The sequence below is a fragment of the Myotis yumanensis genome, unplaced genomic scaffold, assembly GCF_028538775.1.
Source record: "Myotis yumanensis isolate MYYU_CA2020_CCGP unplaced genomic scaffold, mMyoYum1.0.hap1 SCAF_9, whole genome shotgun sequence".
NCBI classification, from domain to species: domain Eukaryota; kingdom Metazoa; phylum Chordata; class Mammalia; order Chiroptera; family Vespertilionidae; genus Myotis; species Myotis yumanensis.
The window spans coordinates 47,783,179-47,802,103 of record NW_027223760.1 but is presented as its reverse complement, the minus strand read 5'-3'; the positions used below and the strand labels follow the sequence as shown (position 1 = coordinate 47,802,103).

At 37.8% G+C, this 18,925-nt stretch overlaps 1 protein-coding gene across 1 annotated transcript in view; it reads right to left on the bottom strand.

Annotated features, from left to right (window-relative positions):
- The window catches only part of LOC139016002 (probable serine/threonine-protein kinase kinX), a 177,626-nt gene that overhangs the window by 153,519 nt on the left and 5,182 nt on the right, over positions 1 to 18,925 (bottom strand). The window contains exon 2 of the mRNA XM_070423534.1: positions 18,586 to 18,676. The gene's annotated coding sequence lies outside the window, so the exon portion shown is untranslated. The remainder of the gene's footprint in view (positions 1 to 18,585; positions 18,677 to 18,925) is intronic.

Below are 18,925 nucleotides of genomic sequence, written 5' to 3'. Positions count from 1 at the left end.
GTGTATTCTTATTATGTTTTACAAAATGTATATGTTCTTTTTTGTTAAAATTAAAGTTTTATGCCCCTTGAAGCCCTCCAAAAAAAAACCATACACAACCATGTTTTCCTTCTTTTCCTAAAGAGAAGGCAACAAAACAGCATGACTAAAAGATTTTCCCACATATAATATATTTTTTCTGAGAAAAGATATTATTTGTAGGGTCAGCAAAAGGGTTCAGTAGGATGAGTTACTCACGATGGTCCATTATCTGGTATTACGCATTACCTGACTATGGACTATATTCTAGTAAAAAGAGAGTAAAAGGATCACTTTTTAGACCACATTATCTTATTTGTGCTATTGAAGTGTTGGTGCATATTAAAGAGAAAGCTTTGGATCCCCAAAGGTTTAATGCACCCACATTAAATAAAAAAGAGAGTGTCTTCCTAGTAGGCTTAATGTGGAGAGAAGAAAGACCAGGAGATAAGAAAATTCAATAATACAAACTACACTGCATTTAATAGGAAAATGTTCAGTCATTCCAAACAAATACATTTTGATACACCTTAACATTATAATGAACTGAAAATAGCTATGCGAACACTAGGATCATTTTGTTGCGCAACGTTTTATGTTCACTTGGACATAAAATAGAAAAGTATGAAAAAGAAGGCATGTATAGCGATATCTCTATATGAATGTACCCTCATCTCTCAGCAAGATGCAGAAACAAACAGATAATTTTGCTGTTTTTTTAAAACTATTTTAGTAGATTATCTCAGAATTATGGTTGACTTGCAATTAAATTTTTATATTTAAATAGGCTATAATTTGTTCAAATCAACCCAAAGCACATTTTAAATAATTACTTATTCAACAAGTGACTTGCTCTTTATCTTATATCCTTTCACATCCAAATTTTTTTTATACATTTGAATAAAAGCTACTTGTTATTATAGTAATATTGGGATTTTTAGATGTATAATTACTGTTTCTAGAAACAAAGACATAAGTAAAATTAATCTGGATAATAAAAATATGTATTTGATGTGAATTTATACTTTAAATTTATATCCATGGTCGTGTGTGTGTGTGTGTGTGTGTGCATGCTTGTGCGTGCACTTATAGTAGCACCATTAATTTCCTTTTTAGCATAAAATAGGCAATCTTTAGTTAAAGATAGCATTAGCAATTATTGCTGAAGTTAGATCTTCCCAATAGTAATATTGAGAGTCATAGAGTTAACTGGATATTGAAAACAAACTTAATTGCTTTAGTCTTAAAAGAGACCCTGCATCATTTCTCATATAGACATTTCAAGTCATGTGTGACTTGGTTCCAAATACTACAGGTCTATATTATTAATCTTTGAATGCCAGAGCAAAAATTAGAATTAAAAACCTCCCAACTGCAAAACTTTGCCTTTAATCATTAGCAAATATTTATGATATAAGCTTGATAGGATACCTGAGTTTGCTACTTGTTAAAATGGCTGTTTTTAATTTTATAAGTTTTGCTCATTTTCCTAGTATCATGTAAAGGCATCCATTGAGAGGGCAGGAGGCATTAATATCCATGTGCCATTTGCCACAAATGATTCATGGTGAGCAGCTCTATTCAGACACTTTCACGTGAACTCTAAGAAGGCCTGTTAGAATCTAAGAAAGTCCAAGTCAGTAGGTATTAGAATAAATTCTAAAGCCTTATTTTGCCCAGAAGTTGTGGCTCAGTATTTGAGCATGGACCTATGAACCAGGAGGTCATGGTTTGATTCCCGGTCATGGTACATGCCCAGGTTACAGGCTCGATCCTCAGTAGTGGGCATGCAGAAGGCAGCCAATCAATGATTCTCTCTCTTCATTGATGTTTCTATCTCTCTGCCCCTCCTTTCCTCACTGAAAGCAATAAAAATATATTTAAAAAAATAAAATTCTACTTTACCCAATTTGTCTTTTTTAGAGGCAGTAACAGTGGCCATTCAGCACACCGGAGTGGTAAAATTTGGGGAGATGGAGGAAATGACTAAAATAGGACCCTTAGCCCGCTTTAGGTTGAAGCTATATGGCCAAAAGAATTAAGAAAAAGGACTCTTTCACACAGCACACCCAGAATTCTTGGATTTTGAGACAAAAACCCAGTTGATATAAAATATTGCATTACCTAGTTTGTCTCCTTTGTGCATGGATTTCTTTGGGAGCCAAATGCAGACTAGGGGTATTTGAACTAAAAATACTATGTTTTGCATTTAGCCTGACCATTATGCATCTGACATCGGTTCAGCAAGCCAGCAAGTAAAGGCTTAGGAACGGACATTTGGAGAACAAGTTACAATGTGGACAGAGTCCTGTATCAAATGCGGGCTCTTCCTTTGAAACCTCAAAATGAAAGTGCACTTTGCTATTAATGGCACCAGGGATCCAGAAAATTCTGGATAATTGATATAATACTATTTAGAAACCTGCCGAATGAGAGACCCCTGAAGGGAACAGGCATCTGGCCATGGCCAGAACTAAGATTTGTTTGGGTGAATAGAGAAGACTTATTCTTAGGCCTCAGACCAAAGGGAAAGACGGTCTTTCTTATGGCCTGAATCTCACAAGGAGTCAGCAGAGCTCTTGCTAAACCCTCAGTGGGTATCAAAGGCTGGAATTTGTTTCTATGACCAAGGAAGCCTCAATCCTAAATAGAGACATGGCCATTGACTGTCCCTATTTATTGTTATTTTTAAACCAAATCAGTAGTGAGAACTTTCATATCTATGGGTGGGAAGTCAGGCTGTGTTCCAATTAGAAGGAAAAAAAGATGTAGTAGAAAAATAATATTGTGTTCTAATAAAAACGGCTTCTTTTTATTTACTCAATAAATATTTATTGAGCACCTAGTATGTGCTAAAGTAGTAAAGTTCATTCACAGCCAGGAAATGAGAAGGTAGGAGCTTAGGAGATGCGAAGGAGTAGCATTAGAGCATGAGACCTGGGCACAGGATACAATGCTTCTTATTTGCTCCTGAGGAGCCAGTCTCCTGAGGGCAGCATCAGAAAGCACCTCTTCTGGCAGCGGGCACTTGACAAGCTCCGTTAGGGTTCCAAAAGATAGTAGGGAACGGAAGACTACCGCACAATTAACCTCTTCTTGTGAGATTTCACTCATGTCTCTTCACATTTAGAAGATTGAGTGATCATCTGGAAAAGCTGAAACCATGAGACTTCATCGCTCTCTCTCTATATTTTTTCCCTCTGTATTTCCCCTGTCTACTTGTTTCCTCAAATAATGCTAATGCTCATTAGCTAGCAACTTCATCTGGACCTAGATTTTAATAAGAAATTATTCGGAGAAATTGCTTTGTTTGGGAATTATTATTGTCTAAGAGAATCGGTATTTTTAGTCTAAGTTGCTCCTTTTAGATTTGGGGGCCTTATTGGATTCTGGCAATATTTTTATTTATAGTCCCATAAGTATTATTCCAATGCTATAGTCCCGTGTTGTGTTGACATTCTGGAACCTCAAAAAGAATATATGAGAAACTGGTCACATTAGTTAACTATTGCTGCACAACCAACAAACCCCAAACAACTTCTATTTGCTCATGACTCTGGTTTGGCAGTCTAGGCAGGGCTCTCTGGGGCAGACAGCTTGTTTCTATTCCGTGCAATGACAGCGGGGCTCATTCATGTGTTTGTAGCCAGTTAGCAGGTGGGCCAAGATCTAGGTGGTCCCAACCGGCCTCACTCACGTGTACAGCGGTTGGCCCGGGCTTCCAGTAGAGGCTCCTCAATTCCTTCACACATGACCTTTTCTTGTGTCTAATTCAGATGTTCTCACTCAGGGGCTAGGTTTTAAGATGTTATGGCCCAATGCACAAATGCTCCTCAAATCTCTGCTTGAAGTGCATATGCTGGTACTTAGTGGACAAAATAAGTCCCAAAGACAACCCCAGAATCAATATGGAGAGGAGCACACAAGGGAGTGACTGGTTAAGAGGCATGACTCATCGGGGACCATCAACATAACAATACACCTCCTTTGTCTGAAGAATAATCCCTCTTTAGTAAAGAAAGCATATTAGTAGTTCTGTGCAAAATGACTTGGGCTAAACCCATAGTATGTGCACAAACACACACTCATTCACTTGAGTGAGAGAGACTCCTTTAGGCAGGGCCAAAAAGAATAAGAAGAAACGTTAAATGGTAGGCCTTTGAATTATCGTTCTGTTGTAAGAAAAAACACGATCCATTGGTGAGCAAATAATTTCACCTTAGCAGAAAAAAAAGTAAGAAAGTTAATTTGCCCTTCTCTGTGGAAATAAGCATTTTTCTTGACCATTAAGGAAATTGATTGCATTATTAGACTTATATTATCCATATCACAATGTATAACACTGTCTGGTGAGTGTGACTGAACAACAAGAAATTAGTCAAGATAGGAAATAAAAGAGATGGCAAATTCTTGACTTGATGGGACTTTAGAGTCACATAGCATTGTATTTTGACTGATTGCAGAAACTTCTGGAGGGATTATCAAGGCATTGAGGGTATAGTGGTTTTAGAATATGTCTACAAATTCTTCAATAGCACTTCCTTCAAGTGGCAGAGTTTCATTTCCCTCTTCTTGAGTATGGTCTGAATTTAGCGACTCACTTCTGACAGTGTGTGTCTTTGTGATGTACAAGAGCAGGACATAAAAGGCACTTTGGCTTCCTCTTGGATCACACACTTGAAGGAAGTTTCATGTCATAAGGACAATCAAGGAGCTCTATAGAAAGGTCCAAGGGATGAGAATTGAGCACTCGGCCAACAACTATGTGAGTGACCATCATGGAAGCAGATTCTCCCAGCCCCCAGCAAGCCTTCAAATAACTATAGCCCCACCTGATACTTTGAGTGCAACCCTGGGAGAAACTCTGAACCAGAACCATCCAGTTTAGCCATTCCCAGATTCCGACTTCTCAGAAACTCTGAGATGATAAAAGTTTGTTGATTCATGCTGCTAAATTTTGAAGTAGTTTGCTATACAAGAGAGTTCAGAGGAGCCGAAATACCTCCTCATTCATTAATCCCAGATGCACAAAACAGAGTCTGGAAAGTGCTCGGAAAAATCACCTTAGTGATGCAGGTGGGGTTACTGATGTCTTTGAGGCTTTCAAGAAAGAAGGCAGGAGTAGTGTTCAGATGTTAGTTGGTTTAATTGACCACTGATTTTTTTTTAAAAAAAAATTAATATACAATTATTAAGGAAAATGTGGGAATTGTTGGCTTGCATTAATTGGGGGATCAAGTTAAAAAAGGAATACAATGACATCAGCCTATCTGATTGTCAAATTGTCAGGAGAACGTTCTGAGGGATGTGAGGAAATGCAGAATTATTCCGAGCAGGAATCGAGCACTGTCATAGCAAGCAAAATTCCATAGTGTCAAGTTCACAGTAAGGCACATTGGAAATAGCAATTTAACATCCTTTGTCCTGGTTTTGTAGTTTCTGTACCCAACTCCCATTATTTCAGGAAGCAGTTTTGTCTGAGTATGAACTGTGGAACTGGATCACAGCTGATAAGCTGTGAAATAATTTAACCACTTGGAGAAGGAAGAATAAAAAAAAGACCCAAGAGTTATCACTGTTGTGACAGCTTAACAAAATCTTCTGTTTGGTGTGAAAAGAACTTTAAAAAGCAAAAACTCTAGTCAGGCTAGAGAAGTGAATATTATATATTAAAATTATGCATTGAGTGCCTGCTATATGCCAAATTAATTATATGATTATCTCATTTAATTTTCATTAAAAATGCCTGTGAGGGCAGTACTATTATCATTCCTATTTTACAGATAAGAAAACAGAGGCTTAAAGAATTTAAATGTGTTGGTGATGATCACAAAAAAAATGTGAGGAGGCAAATGTAGGTAGGCTAACACCAGAACGTTCAATCCCAACCACCTCACTATAGTATTTCTAACAGAAAAGAATCCTGAGAATAATGAAGTACTATTAAGTGCCACCAGCAAATTCTTTAGACCTGATGGCTACAAGGGAGTGAAATGAAGAATATTTACTTACTGTCTTTTCCTGGCTACCAGCCTGGTAATATTATAGTCTGTCTGTTTGTCTCTTATTTTAACATTGTGGATTATGAGAACTTCCGTTCTTTCTCTCTAATTCAAAGCTGAGTATACAGGAGAGATTCATTTTGTAGTTCAAAACTGCTACCTTCTTCACATTCAAAACACAGTACTGAGACCCAGTGCTCATTGCTCCAACAGCTCCGAGCATCTTAGAGAAACTCTATATGCTGCACCCATCGTAGTTGCCCAATGAAGCTATTCTGAAATGCTCTACTCCTACCTGCATCACTGAACAGATGATTTTCCTATTCACTTCAACTGTCCTGGAACTGAATTCACAAGATAATATTGTTCCAAGCCCTCGGTTTTGTACAGGAATATCAGCGACATCTGCTGTTTGACCATCTACATCAGTGGTTCTCAACCTTCCTAATGCCGCAACCCTTTAATACAGTTCCTCATGTTGTGGTGACCCCAAACCATAAAATTATTTTCGTTGCTACTTCATAACTATAATTTTGCTACTGTTATGAATCATAATGTAAATATCTGATATGCAGGATGTATGTTCATTGTTACAAATTGAACATAATTAAAGCATAGTGATTAATCACAAAAACAATATGTAATTATATATGTGTGTTCCGATGGTCTTAGGCGACCCCTATAAAAGGGTCATTCGACCCCCAAAGGGGTCGCGACCCACAGGTTGAGAACCGCTGATCTACATAATCTCTTCTTACTTTGGAACTCTGGCATTGAGCCTGAGGGAGCTAGCTAGACCATCTGAGTATCACTTCACCATGACGAAATGAAAGGGTGCTTTCCTCATGTAATAAAAAATGGTGTGAAAATATTTCCCATGCCTTCTGGGAATCAGGGAGCGCTGATTGGGGCTGGCTGTCAGCCCCCAGAGCGGGCACTTATTGTATCTCCACTGGGCTCCTTGGTTGCTCATGAGAATATCCTCTGGCTGGTCCACTAACCAACCCTCAGGACATACCCATATAAACTATGAAGCTGCTCGAAACAGAGTGTGTTATTCTAGCATCTGGACATGTCAGAAACTCATCATCAGTCAGCCACAGGATGGCCAGTATATTGCAACCTATTCAAGTGTCCATGTTACAAACACATGTTCAAGCTTGGGATCAAATAGTGTGTGACAATACTGTTATGTATTTTATTTATGATTAATGGAAAAGCATAACAATTCTGTATAAATTATAAATTTTATGTTTAGTAAAACTCCCAATTTCGTTACTCTATAAAAATAGTATAGAAAATTATAATACTGCTAGAGGCCCGATGCATGAAATTCATGCAAGAGTAGGCCTTCCTTCCCCTGGCTGCCAGCACCAGCTTCCCTCTGGCACCCGGGACCCGGGCTTCCCTCACAGCCCCAGCTTCGTCCGGAAGGACATCAGGTCTAATTAGCATATCATGCTTTTATTATTATAGATTATCAATGTATTTGTGTGTCAAAAAAAGCATACAAATTATGCCAGTAGAGGCCATGTGTAATTAAACTGGCAGCATTGATATGATCATGATAAGATCTTGGTTCTGAAAGAAGCCACTAGAACAAACCTTTGTTATGCAAACAAAAGGTTATAATTAGGCATATATTTGCAGGGCAAGTTTCTGTGGAAAAGGTGTAAAATAAATTTTTTTTTAATCAATCCAGGCTGTCTTTTCTGACGTCCCTGGTATACAAAATTCACCAATGCAAAGAATAAACAATAAACAGAAGAAATGAAAGAACCTGAGTGAGAATCTAACCTCTGCTCTCCAATAATCTAAATTAAGGAAACCTGGCAGAACAGCCTGAGGTGCTGTCTCTCAGGTCCACCTTCAGGAGTGAGCTCCTAAGGTCCCACAGGGAATGAACCAAGTGGGAAAGTGCAGTTCGGTTTGTTGACAGGGAGCCTCATGTTTACCGGCAACAAACAAGGGCTGGTTATAGTCCAGTGAGTGAGTCTGGGACTGGAAGCACTTTGGGACCCGGCCAGCCTGCTTTGGGAAACAGTATCAATTATTCTGTTTGCTTGATACTGTGGTGACTATGGAGCTGGCAAGGGCATCTCTACAGAGTTGAGCTAGCATTCTTAGTCTTGCATGTAACCTATTTTCAACAGTGCCATTAGGTGAACCAAGAAGCAGCAACAAAACTGATGTATCCCCTGTTATCTCTCAGTAAAAATAAAATTGAAATTTTACTCTGTTATTACTGTGTAAGTCCTGGGGTTTTTAGGAAGATTTAAGGTAAAAGAATGCAAGAAACATCTAACAGACTTCCAGCAATTAAGAGCATTTGGAAGCATTATTTATTAATTCAATATATAATAAAATTATATATATTTATTGAAATATGTTGAGTTATTGACACAATGCCTAGCAGATTATTATCCTCATCCTCATCATCATTATCATTAATTATCAACTCAACATACAAAGTTTCAAAATAGTCAAAGATAAAGCTAATATTTTTATTTTGTCAAAAAGTACATTTTTTTTCAGAGCACTACCTCAGAATAGTAAAATATAAAGTTATTCTTGCATATATCTTCTCCCAGAAAAACTTGAAGTCAAGTGTTATCATTCCAGTTGAGATTGATATAGATGTAATGACTTGCCTAAGGTCATACAGGCTGCAAGTTGCAGGACTCACATTTCAATCATGATTTCTTAATGCCAGTGTCATGTCTTGATCCACTAGCCAGGTATGCCCCTAAGTACCAGCATGCCCATGTACAAAAGGATATGTGAAGAAATAAGTTTCCTTCATACAGTAGCCATTCATGAAGAGCCTACTCAATTACCAGGAAGTCTTCTTGACTTCATAGAGGACATTGTCTTATATATGTCATTAAATAAGACATTGTACCTGCTCTGAAGGTAATCACAGCAATGATTGGGAAAGGGAAGTACTAAACATTACAGTTCCTTTTGATATCTTGGTTAATTCTCTCAGCAACTCAGTTTCATTTTCCAAATTAAAAAAAAATCTAGGGGCGAGAAATTAATCTACTTATCCATAGTCATTGCTAATTTTCTTCCTCAAAACCCCTTCTGTTCACTTACCCTTAGTATCAGAACCCAATTTTATTTGGGTGACAATGTTACTAACTAAAAAAATGACATTTTACACATTTTTTTGTGAAAAGGTATAGCTCAAATCAGTGAGATGCTAAGCAGAAGACTTGTGAGACTTCTAAAAAAGTGTAGTTTGACCTGAAGACTCTAGGGATGGCAGAGAAGCAAGATAAAGGGGGGCTGGATTTTGATAATCCTAGAGTCATCACAATAGCTATCTCTAGACTCCTTAATGAGTGAGTTAAGACTTTCCTTTTATTTTAACCTCCTATGACTTTGGATTTTCCCATTTTATATGGCCAAATCTGATCCTAAACAACATCTTACTAATTAGATTTAGGTTGTTGTTAAATGTTAGATTATCTTAAAGTAAATGATATGTAAATAATTCCAGTAATTTGAAACTTAATGGAGTTTGTAGCTGAGTTTGGCCCATGAGCATTAAATATAATTATCTTAAAGCTGACCTAAGAGAAATGACTCAAAGTTAATAACAGAAAAAAATCACCTTTAATTTCTTCAACATTTCCAGTATTTCACACGCAGAGCATAAGCAACAAGGACAATAAAGTGTTTGGGCTATTTCTATAAATAATTAATGTTCTTCTGATAAAAGGAAAATTATCAAATCAACAGAAATGCAGGACTTCATGTTAATCTCCAATATTCCCTTAAGTATCTATACTTTTCCATTAAATTATATTGTTGAAGAAAATGTGCTATTTTGAAAGGTAATATAATTCTTAAATATAAGTTAATGATAGTCCTATGTACATTACATTAATAATAAAAAATATAGCAGATTGGAAGAGTCATAAATATGCTTGCTAAAATCTCTTCCCAATTTTTCACTAAAATTGGCTATGATTTTTCTGGTTCATCATCTTTTTAGAGTTCTTCACTTTAATCAGCCTAATTCCAGACTGAGAGAAGACATCAGGAGGTACTGATCACAGGATAGGGTACTTTCAGAAGGCAGGAGAAGAGGGAAAAGAAGACCACAGAATAATACTGAGGGGGACACCACACATACTTTAACACTTTTCTTGTTAACTGGGAGAATGAAAAAATAATAATTAATGAGAGAGAGGATGTAGACAATCAAGCCCAGTTTCTGTGGGGGAGTGAAGATGGGAACTGCACAAGCAGCCTCCTTTCTTCAAAAGGAACAGGTCCATGGAAAGTTTCACACTCATCAGAAAGTGTCACTTCCACCCTCATTTTATCTCGTTTTACATCTTATTCCATAGTAATTTCTCTCGCCGCAAGACCCCCATCGTGCTTATTTACAGATGAATCCCCAATGTTTATCTCAGGTCTCACTTCTGTCCTGAATTCCAGGTCTGAATACTGTCATTCTCATATGGACATCAAATAGTCATCAGTCACCCAAAGACATTGAAAACGAAAAATAACTATCTTGCCCCCAACTCACATGTTCTCCGCCTTGGTTAATACCATTTACTTTACTACCCATTTTTACCTACACTCTCTCATCCCCAAAAGGACTTACCTCTGCAAGCTTCCTTTTATTTATCTCCTCCTTATTTTCTCTGCTAATGATCTAAACTAGCTACCAGTACCCACATCTTTCACGAGGACCACTGGACATCCTTCCAAGTGGTCTCCACCCTTCCTGTCCCTTTCCCCTTTAATTGAAGATGATTTCTTTTCTAAAATTCATCTCTGAGGATACTTACGCTCTCCTTAAAAGCCTAACCACCTTTACAGTTTCACCTCCTGTCATTTATTTCCCTTGACCTTAGACTCCAGTGACATGAAGCAATTCACCTTTCTTCGAACATGACAGGCACTTGGGGCCTGTATGCCTTGCCCGGTGCTCTTTCCTCCGCCTGAGATGCCCTCTTTACCTTCCTTCTCTGCCTGTGCATGTCACCTGTATGTGTACATCGCTGGCACCTTCTTTGTGCTTCCCTGTCAAAATAAATTGTTCTCTCTTCTTTGTGCTCTTAAAACATTTAGTACACACTACTATTAAAGCAATTATATTTTGTGTGGTACTTAATTTTTTTACTTCCCTTCCCACCACTAGGCTTTTGAGTTCTTTGAGGAGATGATAATTTATCCATTTTTTAAAAAATATTTTAATCAATTCTCTGTCTTTCTTCCCCCCATTGATCTTATCGAGAGAGGAAGGGAGGGAGAGAGAGAGAGAAACATTGCCTTCCGCATGCCACTGACCTGGGTTTAAAGCCACAATCTCGGTATGTGCCCTGACTGCGAATCAAACCCACCACCTTTTTGGTGTATGGGATGACACTCCAACCAACTGAGCCACACCTGCCAGGGTTATTTATCCATTTTTCTATCCTTAATATTACACCCTTTCTTGTATATAGTAAGTGTTTGGTTTTTCTGAATTGATATAAAATGTATTATCATGTTACCCAAATAAAGGTTGTTTTTGTTTTATACATTCATCTTTCCCCCTGAAAAAAAAATTATCCGTTACTTTAGTTTTATTCTCAAAAGGTAATGACTTGAAATGCTCGGGGAATCAAACCAGAAGGTACTGGTACTCTATTGCATGTACACAGCACATTGTAAGGGCACCATAGTGCTTAATAATCACCCTGATTGTTTATTAAAGTTTAACTCTCTCTTTCAGTTAATTAAATTTGCATTTGGTAAAGCTATCCAATCTTGGCAGAGAAGCAGCTTTGTCTATGTGTATGTATATGTGTTAAAGGCTGACTAGATCTGATTTTTAGAGCAGTAGAAGTTTTCAAATTTCTCTCCCTATTAAAATACATGGCAACATCACTTCTTTAATATCAGAAGGCTCTCGCAAAGAAACAACGAGACTCAATCTATTGCCTCCAAAGGGGTAAATCTTGAGTAATTTAGAGAGTTATTTTTTTCTTTCACATGTCTACATGCTTACAGATTAAAAAGACCTCTTTTTAAAAGAAATAAATATTAGAAGAGTCTATAGCATGGTTTTTGGTCTTCCTAAATAATGTATCCTACTATGAGTAAATGATCTGCATTTGGTGCCAACAAAACAATGCAGAGCCCTGATTACATCAGCCATGCTCATCTCAAAAGTGGGCCAATGCCAACCCAGCATGTTCTCGTTCTAGGAGACATTGGCCCTCCTCTCTGTTTTGGATGCAGGTGCTATTTTTGGAGAACAGCAGCAGAAGCAGACACATTTTACAGATGTGCACCAGCTCTGGAACTGCGGATACGACTCTGGAGTTTCAATCACCAAAACTATCACACTCCACTGATGGGAGTCACACTGCTCCTGGTACCGCTCTCTCGGGGCTCCTCTTAGACATCCAAATTGGAATCACACCAAAACTCGAGTACAACTTGCTCTAAGGGAGGGCTGTAATGGTTTCCCTTTAAAAATATTTTTCAATTAATTAATTATTGAATATTTTAAACATACCAGAGAAATACAGAAGATGACTTAACAGCCTTCCATCTACCCATCACCCGGATTTGACAAGTGTGAATATTTTGTCACAATTTAGTTCTGGATTTTTTAAAGAAATAAAACTATATCAATATTTCCTAAGTCTCACTTCCATCTCCCCCCCCCTCCCCATCTAAATGGTAATACAAAGAGTAGTATATCTGATTTATGGGTGCACCTAAATATTACTAATAATATAAAGGGTTTCTTTTACCTAGGGACTTGACAATTACAAAATAAAGGATTCATTAAAATTTGTGAAACCATACTTTAAAACCTAGAGCAGAAATTGGCAAATTTTTAGAAAAGGCAAGATAGTAAATATTTGTAACTATTCAACTCTGCTTTTGTAGTGCAAAAGTGGCCATCCACAATATACAGATGAATGAGCATGGCTGTATTCCCGTATAACTTTATTGACAAGTACAGACGGCATACCAGATTTGGCCCACAGGTTGTTGTTTGCTGAACCCTGTACTACACAGTCTAGACTGAACTCTTTATTTTATTAAAGAATTACCTGAAACACAATTATATATAGAATAAGCTATAAAAAAACTCATTGTGGTTCTTCTAAATAACTTTTCTAGAAAAGATCAAAATTGTCCATCCATCCTCCCCTGCTTTTATATTGATACAATTTTTAGCACATGCCAGGCTGGAATGAAAATTGATTTTCCCATAATATTTTCACATACTCATTGTGCCAATGAGCTATAAGCACATTGGTCACTTGGCAGCTTCTGTGAACTTTCCTTAAAAGAAAGCTGGCATAAATCCTTTGATGCTTTATTGTTGCTTCCTGCATCCTGTTGTTTGAAATGTGGTTGCAGTCACTGGAACTCTGTCTTAGCTCACATGAGCCTCATTCTAGGAACGGAAGAGCAACAAGATGGAAGGAGCCCAGGTCTTTAGGGACTCAGTAGAAACATATCCTATTAGCCACATTATTCCTCAAATGCCCATCTCAATCTATTTCTTGACTAGAGACCTAAAGTTTAATATTATGAATCCACGGTTTTTTGGGTTCTTGCAGCCATACCTAATTCCTACTAATATAACTTGCAGGCCTACTCAGGAAGCAATAGACAAAACCCTCAGGCCCACCTAGCATCAATATTCTTGTCCAACAGAGTCTCCTCCTTCCTTATTCAGATTCTGCATTGCTCACTTCTCTTCATCATGGAACCTGCTGGGGGAGGATCATCTTTACACACCTACATTAGGAAGTTATACAGTATGTCAAGAAGTATCAATTGCCTCTCTACAATTGTTCAAAGCATAGACTTAAAATGCTGTACATACACTTTATCCCTTTCATTTACCTAATTTTGATTTATACTAATGCCAAAGCAGGTGCATGCAAATGCTAAAAATTTCAATGTGCTTTGTTCTAAATATTTGTGCCTGTTTTTTTAAAATATATATATATATATATTTTTATTGATTTCAGAGAGGAAGGGACAGGGAGAGAGAAATAGAAACATCAATGATCAGAGAGAAATACTGATTGGCTGCCTCCTGCACGCCCCACACGGGGACTGAGCCCGCAACCTGGTCGACACTCAACCACTGAGCCATGCTGGCTGTGCTGTGCCTCTTACTCTGGGTAAAAAACTTTCTTTACTGCACTGACAAGCATTGTTTCTACACAGGCACCGCTGTAACAGTGGTTGATGTTATTTGTGCTGTTGTAGTTGTGCCTGGAAGAAAACAGGTTCCAGGCTGGGTAAAAGCTGCAAAGAGTTTTCCTGATGCATGAAAATCATGCAACCTATACTTTGAAATTCTTATCATATGCCCCCCTAAGTGTATGTGCAACTTACCTTTTCTAGGTTCTAGATGATGACTGACAGAGGTAGGTTGCAAAGAAAACTATAATTTCAATTTAAATGTAATTTAAAATAAGAGAAAGATAAGAAGATACAATTAATATTTCTAACACAGCAAAACTGGGGAAGAAAAGAACCAGAATTTTAATGTTGCTTATCTCTGACTGGTGAAGTCATAGGTGATTTATTTCTTCCTTTTTGTTTTCTAAATATTCTACAACAAACTTTACTTTTGGAAACTGAAAAACATATAATTCGAGTTCCCAAAAATCTCTATTAAATAAAGAAAACACAGAGAATGGAAAATATGAGGAAAATCAACACAGCACAGACATTAAAAGCAAATAATAGATCAACAGTTCTCATTTGTTTAAATTAAAAGAAGACAATGAAGATTTAGCTGCCCAAAACACAAATAACACACTGTTCAATTTCACTTTGGTTGGTTTTAGATCACCTGTGCAATTAACCTTCTAGTCTATTCTCTGAGCCATTGAACCTCTATCTCCTCCTCTGTGTAACTGTACCCATCCCACAGAGCTGCTGAGAGGACTGAAAATTGATGGGAAAGCACCTGGATTTCAATTTCTCGCAGATGAATAATCAATTCCTATCATTGTAATAGCAGATGTTCAATCAATTCATGAAATGCTATGTGAGTGCACACGGTGAGCATCAGTGTTGTGTGGGAAACAAAGATGAATGCGGAAGCCGCCCAGCACCCAAAGACATCACAATTGAGTTGGAGGGAAAAGACATACCCAGAGAGATACAATGCAATGTTCCTTGTCTGAGAAGAACAAAGTACAAGGAAGTTCAGAGGCAAGTTAAGAAAGGTTTTACAGGGTAGCCTATTCCAATGTAAAAATGTAAAAGAAGTGAAAATCCTGAATTCTAGAGCTGGCTGTCCCAGCAACTATGTGACACAGGACAGAGTTACAAAGCCTTATGAGTTTCAGATTCATCATTTTCCAATTAGAAGGATTTTCCCAGATGATCGCTAAGGTAACTTCTGCTTTTACGACAAATACTGATATAGTGTTTTGTGCAGGAACTGATTTAACTTCTTCATAGCCACAAAGATAAAGATTTTGTGTGTGTGTTTGTGTGTGTGTGTGTGTGTGAGAGAGAGAGAGAGAGAGAGAGAGAATGAATGAATAAAGGCATACATATAGTTAATCCTCACATAAACCTGAGAATACAATTATGATCACTCCCATTTTTCAGCTAAGGAGCTGAAGTACAGAGAAAGTGAACTGCCTAACGTCACAAGACTAGGACTCAAATTCAGGCACTCCCCAGTCAATACCACTTGGGTAGAGCCTTGAAAGATTTTTAGGATTTTACAAGAAATAACAATTTTCAAGAAGATAACTTTCCAGCATGGAAACTCACCAAGAACAAAAGCAGAGAAGCAGGTGAGCAAGAGAGTTTGAGGGAGGCTACACATGATTCTGCAAAGAGCAGGTCTTTGAATATAAATACAAGAGTTGAAACATTTATTTATTTTGTGACAGTGATAATTAAGAATAATAACATGCTCCTTTCGGGGTTAAAGTGAGATTAAATAAGATAGTGCTTGTAAAAGGCTGCACACTGTCTGGCACGTGGTGGGTCCCTAATACATCGAAGCTATTACTACCAATGGAAGAACAGCCTAGTGTGACACAAACATGTCATGCTCAGGTGATAACTGGACAATAATTGGCTACAAAGGTAGTTACAAGTTGGGAAGATCTTGAATACTTGGCCAGGAAGTTTGGATTTTTTTTTTTTAAAGTTTTCAAAGAGGGAATTTTGTATGTCTACAGCCAATATTCAACTTGTTCACATTTTCTGATCACTCCCTTCGTGGACAGGAGGAGGATGGTACTGAAAGAAGATCCTGGATTAAAATATAAGAAAATGTATAGAAAATAACATATCCATTTATTAGAACACTGGCTCTGACCTCCCAGTTTATAGGATTGTTAAAGATATATTGGATGGAAAGATATATCGCTATATTCTAGAAGTGTCAATTTCTAAAAAGTTAAAATTATAGAGAGGAATTTTTAAGTAGGATATGATTGAACTGACTTTATTCATTTCCCATCCAAAGTTTAATGTCAAATCTATGGCTTCTCATTCTGAGCAAATAAGGATGAGTTCAGGAAAGAAAGACAGACAGAAAGAAAACATAAACAAAATTAAAAAGTCTGCATTCTACCTAGCTGCACACTTACAAGTTAAGAATGAATTGACATCCTGGTGAGGGATACTGCTGCTAGAAGAGGCTATGTATGTGTGCAGACAGGGAGTATATGGGAAATCTCTGAACCTTCCTCTCAATTTTGAATCTGAAAATGCTCTAAAAATGTAAAGACAATAAAAAAGCTTTAACAGTGAAATATAATTTTACCTCTAAAAAAAGGAATGAATTAAAATCAGTTTTACCAATAAATACTCAAACACATTTATTAAACAGCAGCTGTGTGCCTTACACTGTGTTAAGGGCTTCACATACTGTATTTCAATTAACCCTCACAGCATACTCATCGCTAAGTATTTTATTATCCCATTTTTCAAATGAGAAAACTGAGACTCAGAGACATTAAGGAATCTGCCCAACTACACCGAGAGGTTAAATGGCTTGAACCAGGATCGAAAACCAATCTTGGCAGCATAAACTGCTAAAACTACCATTACTACCACCTTTATCCACATGTCGACCACCACCACGGTGCCACCAGAACAACCAGAGCAATCACCCTCACTGTTCTGACTACCACACCTACCTCCTCCGACACTATCATCACTGTCATAATTAGCATCACCACCAAATCACCCAGATACCAACACTACCGTCACCAGCATCACCCCTAACAACAAGCATTTCCACCACCGACACTCCCTTTGGCCTCGAAGGAAGACTAGTTTTCTTTAACCAACTATCCTTCCAGGAAAAATAACTGATGTGCATAAAATCCAAGAATAAAATTCTTTCCCAACTTCCTGCTACGCAAGGGGCATGTCTTCATGTCCCCATCAACAACAATTCCCCTCCCAGGACCACTGTCCTCAATATCTCCACCACGGACAATTGCTAAGATACTGTGCAGATCAAAAGGACCAGAATTCGTGGTCTTTCCTCTGGCCATGCAGTAATGCAGTTTATAGATAAAGACTATTTCTAAATTTTAAAAGGATAATATTTATAAGATGAAATACATATTTGAAGGAATGATTCTGCAAAATCATGCTCAAAAAGGAACTTGTTGGAAATGCAGAGTCCCAGGCTTTGCCCCTGATCTGATCCATCAGAATCAGCTTTTAAACTCGATATGCAGGTGATCTGCAGCACTTTAAAATGTGAGGAGCAATGCTTTAAATCCTTTCATCAAATCTATCATTCTGCATAAACGCAGTGGGTGTTTGTTTGTCTACTTCTTTTATTTAAGAGCTCGACTCCAACGCATAAGAAACAACATTTCCTGTTAAATAATAGTATGGAGCTGTTTTCAGAAAGCTAAGAATCTAGCAGGTTCATCACTGAGCCACAGAAACAAAAACAGGTATTCTTTCCGAGAAAGCAGAAAGCAGGCTGCAATGGTAGGGGGAGAAACGCTGCGTAGATGGGAAAAGAATGTCAGAAAAAGGGTTAAAAATGAGGTGGAATATGAACAGACATTTGAAAGAAACAATAACAGAGTGAAAACATTCTTTAAATAGAACAGGAATAAAGAGGACATGGAAAAGTGCTGCCCCCCTTTGAGGTAGAGAGGGGAAAGCTGGTAAAAGCTGACGCTAAGTGGCAGAGGCTGTTAATGAAGTTCTAAAGATGTGTTTTCAGCCCCTCCCCTTCATATAGTAATCTGTAATCAATTTAGTCCTCCGCAGTCAATTTTGAAGAACCACAGTGACAAGAGCAATTTAAGCATCACCCCAGGGAGGAAACACCGGTCCCTCCTAGCCCCTTGCCCTCTTTCAATCCTCACCCCTACTCATGCTCTTTCCCTGTATGCAGGAAGTCTCCTGTCCCTTGTCAGTGTCCCCTTAGAAACACATGTGCATCATCACCTTCCTCTCTGATGAACATACGCAATTAAAATCAATTTCTGAAGTACTGACAGATGCCCACCACGGGCCTGCCGTGTCATGGAGACTCGCAGGATGTTAAGGAATTGGAGAAGCCTACCTTGAGAGCAGTCCGTCTGTAAACTGGAGTCTCTGCTCGCTCCTTCTGTCTTCTCCCGACAGCCAAGATTAGTGCTGGTTGATTCCAAAGGCTACAAAAACATTTTCATATGTGTAAGTCCTCAGTTTTAGCGTTGGGGTCAATTGCTTCTCTTCCTGTTTTTATTTTGCCTTTCAAATGTGTGTGTTTTTTTCCTTTGTGTTTTCTACTTATTCCATTTTATTTCCCATCCTTTAAAGGCCCTGCCCATGAAACATTACCATCCAAATCATTTTTTTTTTCTTTTTGCTAAAACTATGAACTGGAAACAACGTTATAAAGTGTTTAAAACACAATATCC